Consider the following 10,552-nt stretch of genomic DNA (forward strand, 5'->3'; position numbering starts at 1 on the left):
TTAATATTGTTAGCAAGAGGATTTTGAAAAAGTTGATCTATTAATTGGGTATTCCAAGCTTGTTGTCCTGGTATCCAGAGATCTTTTACTTGGGCTGGATAAGAATAATTATCAGGTTGAATGATCAAAGATTCATAAACATGAGTCCAGCCCTCACACCATGGTGTACTCCAGACAGAAAGGTGGCCCACTGAAATTTGGTAGAATGAATGGGTCTTAAGAATAGGGAGAATCTTTAGTATCGAGGCCCAAAAAGCAGATTTTGGAGCATTCAAATTGGGGCGCCAAATCGAAGACTCGGGAAAGTACTTGGATTTTAAAGTTGCATTAACAAACTATTAGGTTGTTCAACAATTCTTCAAGCTGCCATAAGGATTAGACCTTGACTTACCGCTTGCAAGTTTCTTATACCTAGACCACCCTCTTTTTTTGGAGCACAAATGTCTTTCCATGCTCGAAGACACAAGCTTTTCGAGTTTGAATCTTCCCTTATACTTGTCCACCAGAAAGTCCTAATGATAGCAGTAAGTTTTGCAATAAAAAAATTGGTGAACAGAATGTTAGACATGTAATAAACAGGGATGGATGAAAATACTGATCTTATTAGCTCAAGTCTAGCCGCATGAGAGAGTTGATCAGCTTTATAAGTAGAAAGTTTAGATCTAAATTTGTCAACCACAAAGTTATAGGCAGCTGATCTATCTTTTCCAGGAATAATGAGCGGGTATCCAAGGTGAATAAAATTATTGTCAATATCAGGAATAGGGAAAATTTGTTTTATCAAGTTAATCATGGTTGAACACACATGCTTACTAAAGATGATACCAGACTTTGTCCAGTTTGGAGTTTGCCCAGATCTACCACAAAATACTTGAATGATTTGCTTCATCCTGTTCGCCTCTTTCTCTGTGGCTTGTCCACACACTAAGAGATCATCTGCAAAAAGAAGAGAGTGGATCGGAGGACAAACTGGCCCTAACTTGATTCCTACAAAACTGTTACTGGACATGGCTTCTTGCAGAGCTAGTGACAATTCATTTATGGCCAAAACAAAAAGGTAAGGAGATAGAGGACATCCTTGTCGGATACCTCTGTTTCCTTGGAACCTCGCAAACGGTTGGCCATTGATGATGACAGAGAAAGTCGGGGAGGAATACATGCATGGATGAGGTTGATGAAATGACCATGCAACCCTTTTCGTGCAAGAGCCTGAACAATAAAATTCCACTCTACTCGATCAAAATCTTTGGCTAAATCTATCTTAAGCATGAAAGCACTATGTTTCCAGGAGTTTAAAGCAAAAGAGTGGGTTATTTCTTGAGCAATGATAATATTATTACTTATACGTCTTCCTTCGATGAAAGTATGGTGGATATTGGTTTCATCCATGTAGGTAGATCATCGAATGTGCATGCTCACAACTTTAGCTCGTAGCCCTTTAGACTTTCATCAGGTTCGCCTTGTGGCTTCTGAATTCTCCTGATGTCGATCTTGTACCCTTTTTAATTAATAAATAAATAGAGCTATAAACCCTAAAAAGTACACTAGTTTCAATTAAGAAACTAGAATGTCAGTTATCACAAGGATTACACCGTAAAAGTAGCAGAACAACTCTACAAGTTTTGTCAAGTATAAAAAAAGTACCATAACTCAACATACTCTAGCGGAGCTTCGGCAAGGAAATGAAGATGGACACAACACAACTATCCTCCTCACATGACTCCAGCCAGGTTTTTGTCCGAAGATCTCCTATGCAATTTGCGATATTCTCAGGATCCGAGGTCGTATTCTTTGAAAACAAGATTTCTTTCTTGTTTTCCACACATTCCCCAGATAACAGTGATAGATCCTAACATAACAGCTCTCCTACCCCTACCACAATTAGAGTTAAACCAATCTCTATATAAGTCTCCAAAACTAGTCTGAATGGAATTAATCCCTAGAACAACACTAGTTACATTCCAAATATACTTTGCTATAGGACACAAAAAATAATAAATGTTCTTGCGTCTCGCAATCATCGTAAAACTCGCAAAAATCTAATTTTTCCATTCACTTTTCAACAAGTATTTTCTTGGTCAGAATTTTGTTTCTGATCAACAGCCAGCAAAAACATTTGATTCTCGAAGGCATTTTGAGGGTCCATATAACTTATAAGAAAAATTGGCACGCTCGGCTATTAAAATGAGTGCATAAATTTAACAGAAAATGCCCTAGATTTGGTCAGTAGCCAAGTTACTCTATCAGGTTCTCACAAATTTACCTGACTACATAATTATAAAAGCTTTAACCATATTTCTTTAGTTTCATCTCTTAGAAACCTCCGAAATTTAATAAAATCAAACACTCTGGTAAAACCGGGTTAACTGTAACATTATGAATATAACAAAGATTATACAAACGAGAGAAACTTTCACATAGTGGTTTGTGACCAATCTAACAATCCTCCTAAAATGAGTCTTCCTACCATCACTAATTATCTCACAACAATTGTAGAAAACATTTTTAACATAAACCAAACCAGACCAAAAATTTGAATGAGCACGATTTGGCTTACAATGAGCAAAAGTATCTTTTCTCAAGTACTTTACTCCAACCAAATCTTGCCACTTACCCTCTTTATTCTCTGACCTCTAGATCCATTTTCAAAGGAGGACCTCACTACTACTTACAATACAACCCTAAACAAAAATCTAGAACGACAACCCCCTACAACTACAATGCCCTCAAAGAACAAAAGTTACGATAGGACACCCTTACAAACTATAATTATATAGGGATAGAAAGAGGTTACAACGAGGCATGCTTCGGAGCAAGTGTTTTTGTTGGCGTGATCTGTTTGTCTCTCCATCTGGTTGTCCAATATGTTATGGGTTAGTAAGTTTTTATATCCCTGATGTGGGATCACCATGGCGTAGGAGGAAGACACACGAGGAATAAGGGTTTTGTAAACTCATCTCACCTGTTGGGTGCCATATCCCCTGTTACATGAGAGCTATTCATGTTTTGGTTCAACGAATATAGATCGATCTTTAGCTCTAGACAACATATTGTTTAGGTGGCGATGATGGCAACCCTGAAGTGAGAGTATATAAGTTTGTTTCATAGGGCGGATAACATATTAACCGACGTGGTGAATTACACTCTTCAACAGCTAGGGCAGCAACACATTCCCGAAAAACATGTTACTAGATTTCAGTTGTACCACTCACTCGCTAAACATGTTCACGCTATCCTATTTTGAAACCGAGTAATATTTACAGTCGACCAAGTGTGGTTTTGACATTATTAGTGACAAAGAGTTTCCTTGTTCCTACATTATCGGGTTTTTCCCCTCAATATTCTTCAAGTGTTTTCTTCCATTTTGGTTTACCGACGAAGATGCTTCTTTTACCTCTTTTTCAGCTAGACTCAGTCCACACCACCATAGATATGTTGTTTTTGTCCTTCTATCAACAAGGCGGTGCGCTTAGTGTGGTTCTAAAAAACCAAGTAACAAATAGGTTGTTCCACTACTCCTAGAATCTCGATGGAGATGGACTTCTTCCCTTTTGTAGGAATGGCATAAAAATTACATTGATGCTACCTTCCCAATACATATTTACTAATATTGTCGCTCATAAATGTATGGCAAGAATTTCCTTTTAACATTATGAAATGTAAATCTAAAAGATAAGAATGATCTCATGAATTATTGATATGAACCCGACAAGCCGACACGACTTGAGTAGACGAACACATCCGTAGTTACTTGGGATCTAGAGCTACGAAGCCAAGCAAGAGCTAATATTTTGTTTTCTAGAAGCCTGGTATATTTTTGAATTCATACGCAGTAACTTCAAGAAGTTGTATGTTGCACGTAACCTTGTGCAAATTTTGTCGTCACAACTAGCGGACAGTCAGACCGTGGCCCAATATGGTAAATGTTGAATATATAAGCAAATATCCATATGAAATAATCCGTACAAGTAAATGATAAATCATGAGTATGAAAACAACAAATAAACTAATCGTGCAGACTAGTAAGATAGATGAACGGATCACATCTAAACAAGACAAACCGATTTCATCTATCACAGAGACTAGAAGAAGAAACTCTAACATAAACTGAAAGAGAAACGACAAGGTCACATATTTCGCAACAGCGTCGTTGTCTCCCATGTTGAGGTTGTCGAAGAAGTCGCTGAAGTCCGGGAAGAAGTTGTCGGTGTGGAGGAACTCGTCATCCGATGACGATGTCGTGATGCCAGTTGTCGCGCCGGAGCGCTCCCCAAAAACCTGATTGGCCCTCACCCGTACAGGTTCACGAAAGGCAGGGTTCCGGAGGCCTACTGTCCCGGCAGTCGGTGCACGCCGACGGAGGGATGAGGAAGATGAAGGCGGCGGCGCAATGAACTGGAAACAGGTAGTCGCGTATGCGTCTAATCTCGGCGTCTAGGGTTGCGCAGGGTCTTATGTAGTGCGGTTTGGGAAGGTCGTGGGGCGCAGCCCACGTCCGAGTCGGCACAGCTACTATCCAGAAAAACCGGAAGGTAAAACGGCTGAGTAACGCGTCCGTTAATGACTCAAAATTGATTACACAATTAATTTCCTAAACAACAAAAAGATAAGCTCGGCTCGGGGAGATTCCCGCAACCCTCGGCGCGTCGTGACGTGTCGTGACGAGGCGAGGCGTGGCGATGCGAGGCGGGCGGCGGAGGAGGACGAGTGCGCGAGGGCTCTCTCTCTTCTCACTCACTTACTACGACTAGAACAGCCCACCTTATATACCACTCCAACTCTGTTCCAACTAGCAATGTGGGACTAAACTTCAGCCCCCACTGGTGCTGCCACTGATTTTTGGAATGGGCCATGTGAGTTTCAGAATTTGATAATGGGCCATGGGCCAATGGCCAAATTCCCAAAATTCCAGCAATCCCCCACAAACTCCCATTGGCACATCTCATCAATAAATTTCCAGAACATTGTTTTATATACCGGTATGTCGTGGAGACTGTTAAGTTGAACTTCCACTTAAAGCTTCATATTACACTAGATTGCAACTTGGATAGTGGACTATGCCTTGAACTACAAGTTTTCTGCGCACTAGCTTCATACAAAGCCTAGACCGATACTAGGCTGCCGCGAGGCTTCCTCGCGGTTTGGAGCTTATACGTCATACTCCAGGGCCTTTCATGAGTTTACTAGAGAGCACCCAACTCTCATAGATTGCGACGTTTAACAATCAGACTCATATATGTGTGTTCTTCAAAAGATGTTCTACAGGACAACATCTCTGCTAAAATAAGCCACTTAGAACACATTAAGATAATTATCAACCTGCCATGCAGATTAGGAGAGTATTGCATCTTACGGAGTGGTAAAATTGCTATAGAGATATATACTCTCCTCCCAGCTGACCAACAGCTTGTCTCCCAGCTCTAATTCACGGGATCTCCGATCACATAGAGTGGGTTACCACCGTGAGCAGCTCATAGTGTGGGTATCATACCCATCTCTCTCGATGCATTTTCTATCACATTTCATGATAGTCCCTTTGTGAAGGAGTCTGCCAGGTTTCTAGACGTATGGATATAATCCAACGCTATGACTCCGGAGTTTCTCATTTTCCTGACAGTTTTCAGTCTCCTATTCACATGCCTTGATGACTTCATATTATCCTTAGAACTGTTTACTTTGACGATCACAGTTTGATTATCACAGTTCATAGGAATAGCGGGTATTGGTTTCTCAACCATAGGTAAGTCCATCAAGAGTTCACGAAGCCACTCTGCTTCAACAGTGGTTGTGTCTAATGCTGTGAGTTCTGCTTCCATAGTTGACCTCGTAATGATGGTCTGCTTGCAAGACTTTCAGGAAACAACGTCACCTCCAAGTGTAAACAAATAACCACTTGTGGCCTTAGTCTCATCAGCATCACATATCCAATTTGCATCACTATAACCCTCAAGTACCCTTGGATACCCAGTATAGTGAATGCCATAACTCGCAGTGCCTTTCAAGTAGCGCAAAACTCTCTCAAGAGCATGCCAATGAACATCTCCAGGTCTAGACACAAAACGGCTGAGTTTACTTACAGCAAAGGATATGTCAGGCCTCGTGGCGCTGGCTAAATACATAAGCGAGCCAATGATCTGCGAATATCGCAATTGATCTCTAGCAATTCTTTTATTCTTACGAATTATCACAATAGGATCATAAGGCGTTGGAGAAGATTTGCATTCGCTATACCTGAAGCGGCTCAGGATCTTTTCCACATAGTGGGACTGAAGCAAAGTAATCCCACCATCGTCATCCTTCAGCAGCTTGATGTTTAAGATCACATCAGCTACTCCCAAGTCCTTCATCTCAAAACAACGAGATAGGAACTCCTTGACCTCCTTAATCTCAGTAAGGTTGGTCCCGAATATCAATATGTCATCGACATAGAGACAAAGAATAACTCCCTCGCCCCCACCATGGCGATAGTATACACACTTGTCAGCTTAGTTTACAACAAAGCCTTCAGCGGTTAAAGTTCTTTCAAACTTCTCATGCCACAGCTTAGGTGCTTGCTTAAGCCCATACAAAGACTTCAGTAATTTACACACCTTTCCTTCTTGACCATCTAATACAAATCCATCAGGCTTCTCCATATAAATTTCCTCTTCAAGCTCTCCATTTAGAAAAGCAGTCTTAACATCCATTTGATGAACGAGAAGACCATGTGAGGCAGCCAAGGATAGTAGCACTCAAATAGTGGCCAGTCTGGCAACAAGTGAGTAAGTATCAAATAAATCTTCACCTTCTTTCTGGGTATAACCCTTGGCCACAAAACGTGCCTTGTACTTTTTAATAGTACAATTGGGCCTAAGCTTTTTCTTGAACACCCATTTACATCCTACAGGTTTGCACCCATAAGGACGATCAGTAATTTCCCAAGTTCCATTGGCTAAGATGGAATCCATCTCGCTACGGACAGCTTCCTTCCAGTAGTCAGCATCCAGAGATGCCTAGGCTTCTGAAATAGAAGTGGGAGTGTCATCCACGAGGTACACAATGAAATCATGTCCAAATGACTTTGTAGTCCTCTGTCTCTTGCTCCTTTTGGGAGCTTCATTGTCATCCTGCACAGGATTATCAAAGTGTTCTATAGCCATGGTAGGTTCAGGAAATAATTCCTGAGTAGATGAACTGGGCATCTCCTGAATTGATGAGTTAGACGTTTCTTTCATAGGAAAGATGTCCTCAAAGAAAGTCGCATCATTCGACTCCATAATTGTACCAACATGCATGTCGGATACCTCAGATTTTACTATCAAAAATCTACAGCCAATGCTATGAAATGCATATCCCAGAAGAACACAATCCACGGTTTTTGGTCCAAGCTTGCGCTTCTTGGGTATCGGCACATTTACTTTCACCATACAACCCCAAGTTCGTAGGTAAGAGAGTTTCAACCTTTTCCTTTCCCATTCCTCAAACGGGGTAATGGTTTTGTTCTTTGTGGGGACACGGTTTAGGACATGACATGCAGTCAATATCGCCTCCCCCCACCATGCCTTGGATAGACCCGATGTATCTAACATGGCGTTAACCAAATCAGTTAGAGTACGGTTCTTTCTTTCGGCCACCCCATTTTACTGAGGTGAGTAGGGAGGCGTCCTCTCATGGATAATACCATGTTCCGCACAAAAAGAATCAAACTCGTTGGAAAAATACTCCCCACCACGATCAGACCTTAGCCGCTTGATCTTTCGATCAAGTTGGTTTTCTGCTTCAGCTTTAAAGATTTTGAAGTGATTAAGAACTTCATATTTAGATTTCAGGAGGTACGCATAACAATATCGAGTAGAGTCATCAATTAAAGTCATGAAGTATTTTTCCCTCCTTTTGTCAATTCACCATTCATTTCACAAAGATCCGAATGTATAAGCTCCAGCGGTGCCAAGTCTCTTGCCTCCGCAGTCTTGTGAGACTTATGTGGTTGCTTAGCTTGCACACATACTTGGCACTTGGATTTCTTGACAATAGCAAATTTCGGAATTATATTCATATTCGCTAGCCGCGTCATGCACCCAAAATTAATATGACAAAGTCGTGAATGCCAAATATCGGACTCACTATCATTGCAAACATGATTAATAATTTGAGTACATATGTCTGACAAAGATAAGCGGAACAAGCCTCCGCACACATAACCCTTTCCAACAAATTGTCCACACTTGGAAATTACAACTTTATTGGACTCAAAAACCAACTTAAAACCATCTCGACATAAAAGCGATCCGCTAACGAGATTCTTATTAATGGAGTGAACATGCTGCACATTCTTCAGCTGGATGGTCTTTCCCGAAGTGAACTTCAGATCCACCGTACCAACACCACAAACAGAAGCACGTGAGCCGTTTCCCATCAGCACGGAGGAAGTCCTTGCGACCTGATAAGAAGAAAATATAGAAACATCAGAACATACATGTGTATCGGCTCCGGTGTCTATCCACCAATCAGGAGAATTACATACTGAAAGGACAGTAGGAGAAATACCGTACCCAACGTCCTTCATCTCAGTATCAACGCTAATAACAACATTTGCGGACTTGCCGCTGTTCCCACGCCGGTCATGGCGTTCTGGGCAACTAGGAGCCCAATGTCCAGGAGCGCCACAAACATGGCAGTTCCCTTTCTTCTTATAAGGAGTCTTCCTGTTGAAGTTGGTTGAGTTGGAGGCTTTGTTCTTTTCGTCAAAGTTGCCTTTTCTATTGTTCTTATTCTTAGACTTGTGAGATTGGAAGTTCTTCTTCTGTACCACATTGGCACTAGAACCTCCCTCAAAACTACGAGCGCGTGTGTCCTTTGCTCTCGCCTTCTCTTCCACATGAAGCGAGCCAATGAGATCCGAAACGGAAAACTCTTGTCTCTTATGTTTCAGAGAAGTAGCAAAGTTCCTCCACGAGGGAGGAAGCTTGGCAATAATGCCACTGGACACAAATTTGTCCGGTAAGGTACACTTAAACTGCTCGAGTTCTTTGGCAAGGGACTGAATCTCATGAGCCTGCTCAACCACAGAGCGCTCATCAGTCATCCTGTAGTCATAGTATTGCTCCATGACATACAATTCAGTGCCAGCGTCCGAGACCCCAAATTTGGCCTGGAGCGCATCCCACGCATCTTTACCGTGGTCGAAATCCATCAAACATAGCAAAAGAGGCAATGCGAAATCCATCAAACATAGCAAAAGAGGCAATGCGAAATAAAAGGCAGAATCTATCAAAACAGAACAGTCCGTAAAGACGAATTTTAAAATGGCACCAGACTTGCTCAGATGAAAATGCCCAAATTGAATGAAAGTTGCGTACATATCTGAGGATCACTCACGTAAATTGGCATAATTTTCTGAGTTACCTACAGAGAATTAGGCCCAGATTCATGACAGCAAGAAATCTGTTTCTGCGCAGTAATCCAAATCTAGTATTGACTTTACTATCAAAGACTTTACCTGGCACAACAATGCAACAAAACTAAGATAAGGAGAGGTTGCTACAGTAGTAACAACTTCCAAGACACAAATATAAAATAGAGGTACTGTAGCAAAATAAACACATGGGTTATCTCCCAAGAAGTTCTTTCTTTATAGCCATTAAGATGGGCTCAGCAGTTTTAATGATGCACTCGCAAGAAATAGTATTTGAAGCAAAAGAGAGCATCAAGAGGCAAATTCAAAACACATTTAAGCCTAACATGCTTCCTATGAAAAGGAATCTTGTAAATAAACAAATTCATGAGGAGCAAAGTGACAAGCATAGGAAGATAAAACAAGTGTAGCTTCAAAAATTTCAGCACATAGAGAGGCATTTTAGTAACATAAAAATTTCTACAACCATATTTTCCTCTCTCATAATAACTTTCAGTAGCATCATGAGCAAACTCAACAATATAACTATCACATAAAGCATTCTTATCATGAGTCTCATGCATAAAATTATTACTCTCCACATAAGCATAGTCAATTTTATTAGTTGTAGTGGGAGCAAATTCAACAAAGTAGCTATCATTATTATTCTCATCATCAAATATAGGAGGCATATTGTAATCATAATCAAATTTATCCTCCATAACAGGCGGTACTAAAAGACCAATATCATTATAATCATCATAAATAGGAGGCAAAGTATCATCAAAGAAAATTTTCTCCTCAATGCTTGGGGGACTAAAAAGATCTTGAAAACCAGCTTCCCCAAGCTTAGAACTTTCTATATCATTATCAACAATGGTGTTCAAAGCGTTCATACTAATATTACTACCAGCATGCAAATAAGGTTCCATAGGTTTTTAATTTTCGCATCAAACCATCCATGTCTTAAATCAGGAAATAGAATAAGAAGCTCATTGTTGTCCATTATGCCTAACTAGTGTAAACAAGAAACAAAAAGATGCAATTGCAGGATCTAAAGGAAATAGCTTCGAGTACTTACAACGGCGAAAATAGCTTAGTAGCCGAGATCCGGAGTGTGAGTACCTTTTACCTTTCCTCCCCGGCAACGGCGCCAGAAAATAGCTTGCTGTCCACAAC

This window comes from Lolium perenne, chromosome 2 (assembly GCF_019359855.2).
Source record: "Lolium perenne isolate Kyuss_39 chromosome 2, Kyuss_2.0, whole genome shotgun sequence".
NCBI lineage: Eukaryota > Viridiplantae > Streptophyta > Magnoliopsida > Poales > Poaceae > Lolium > Lolium perenne.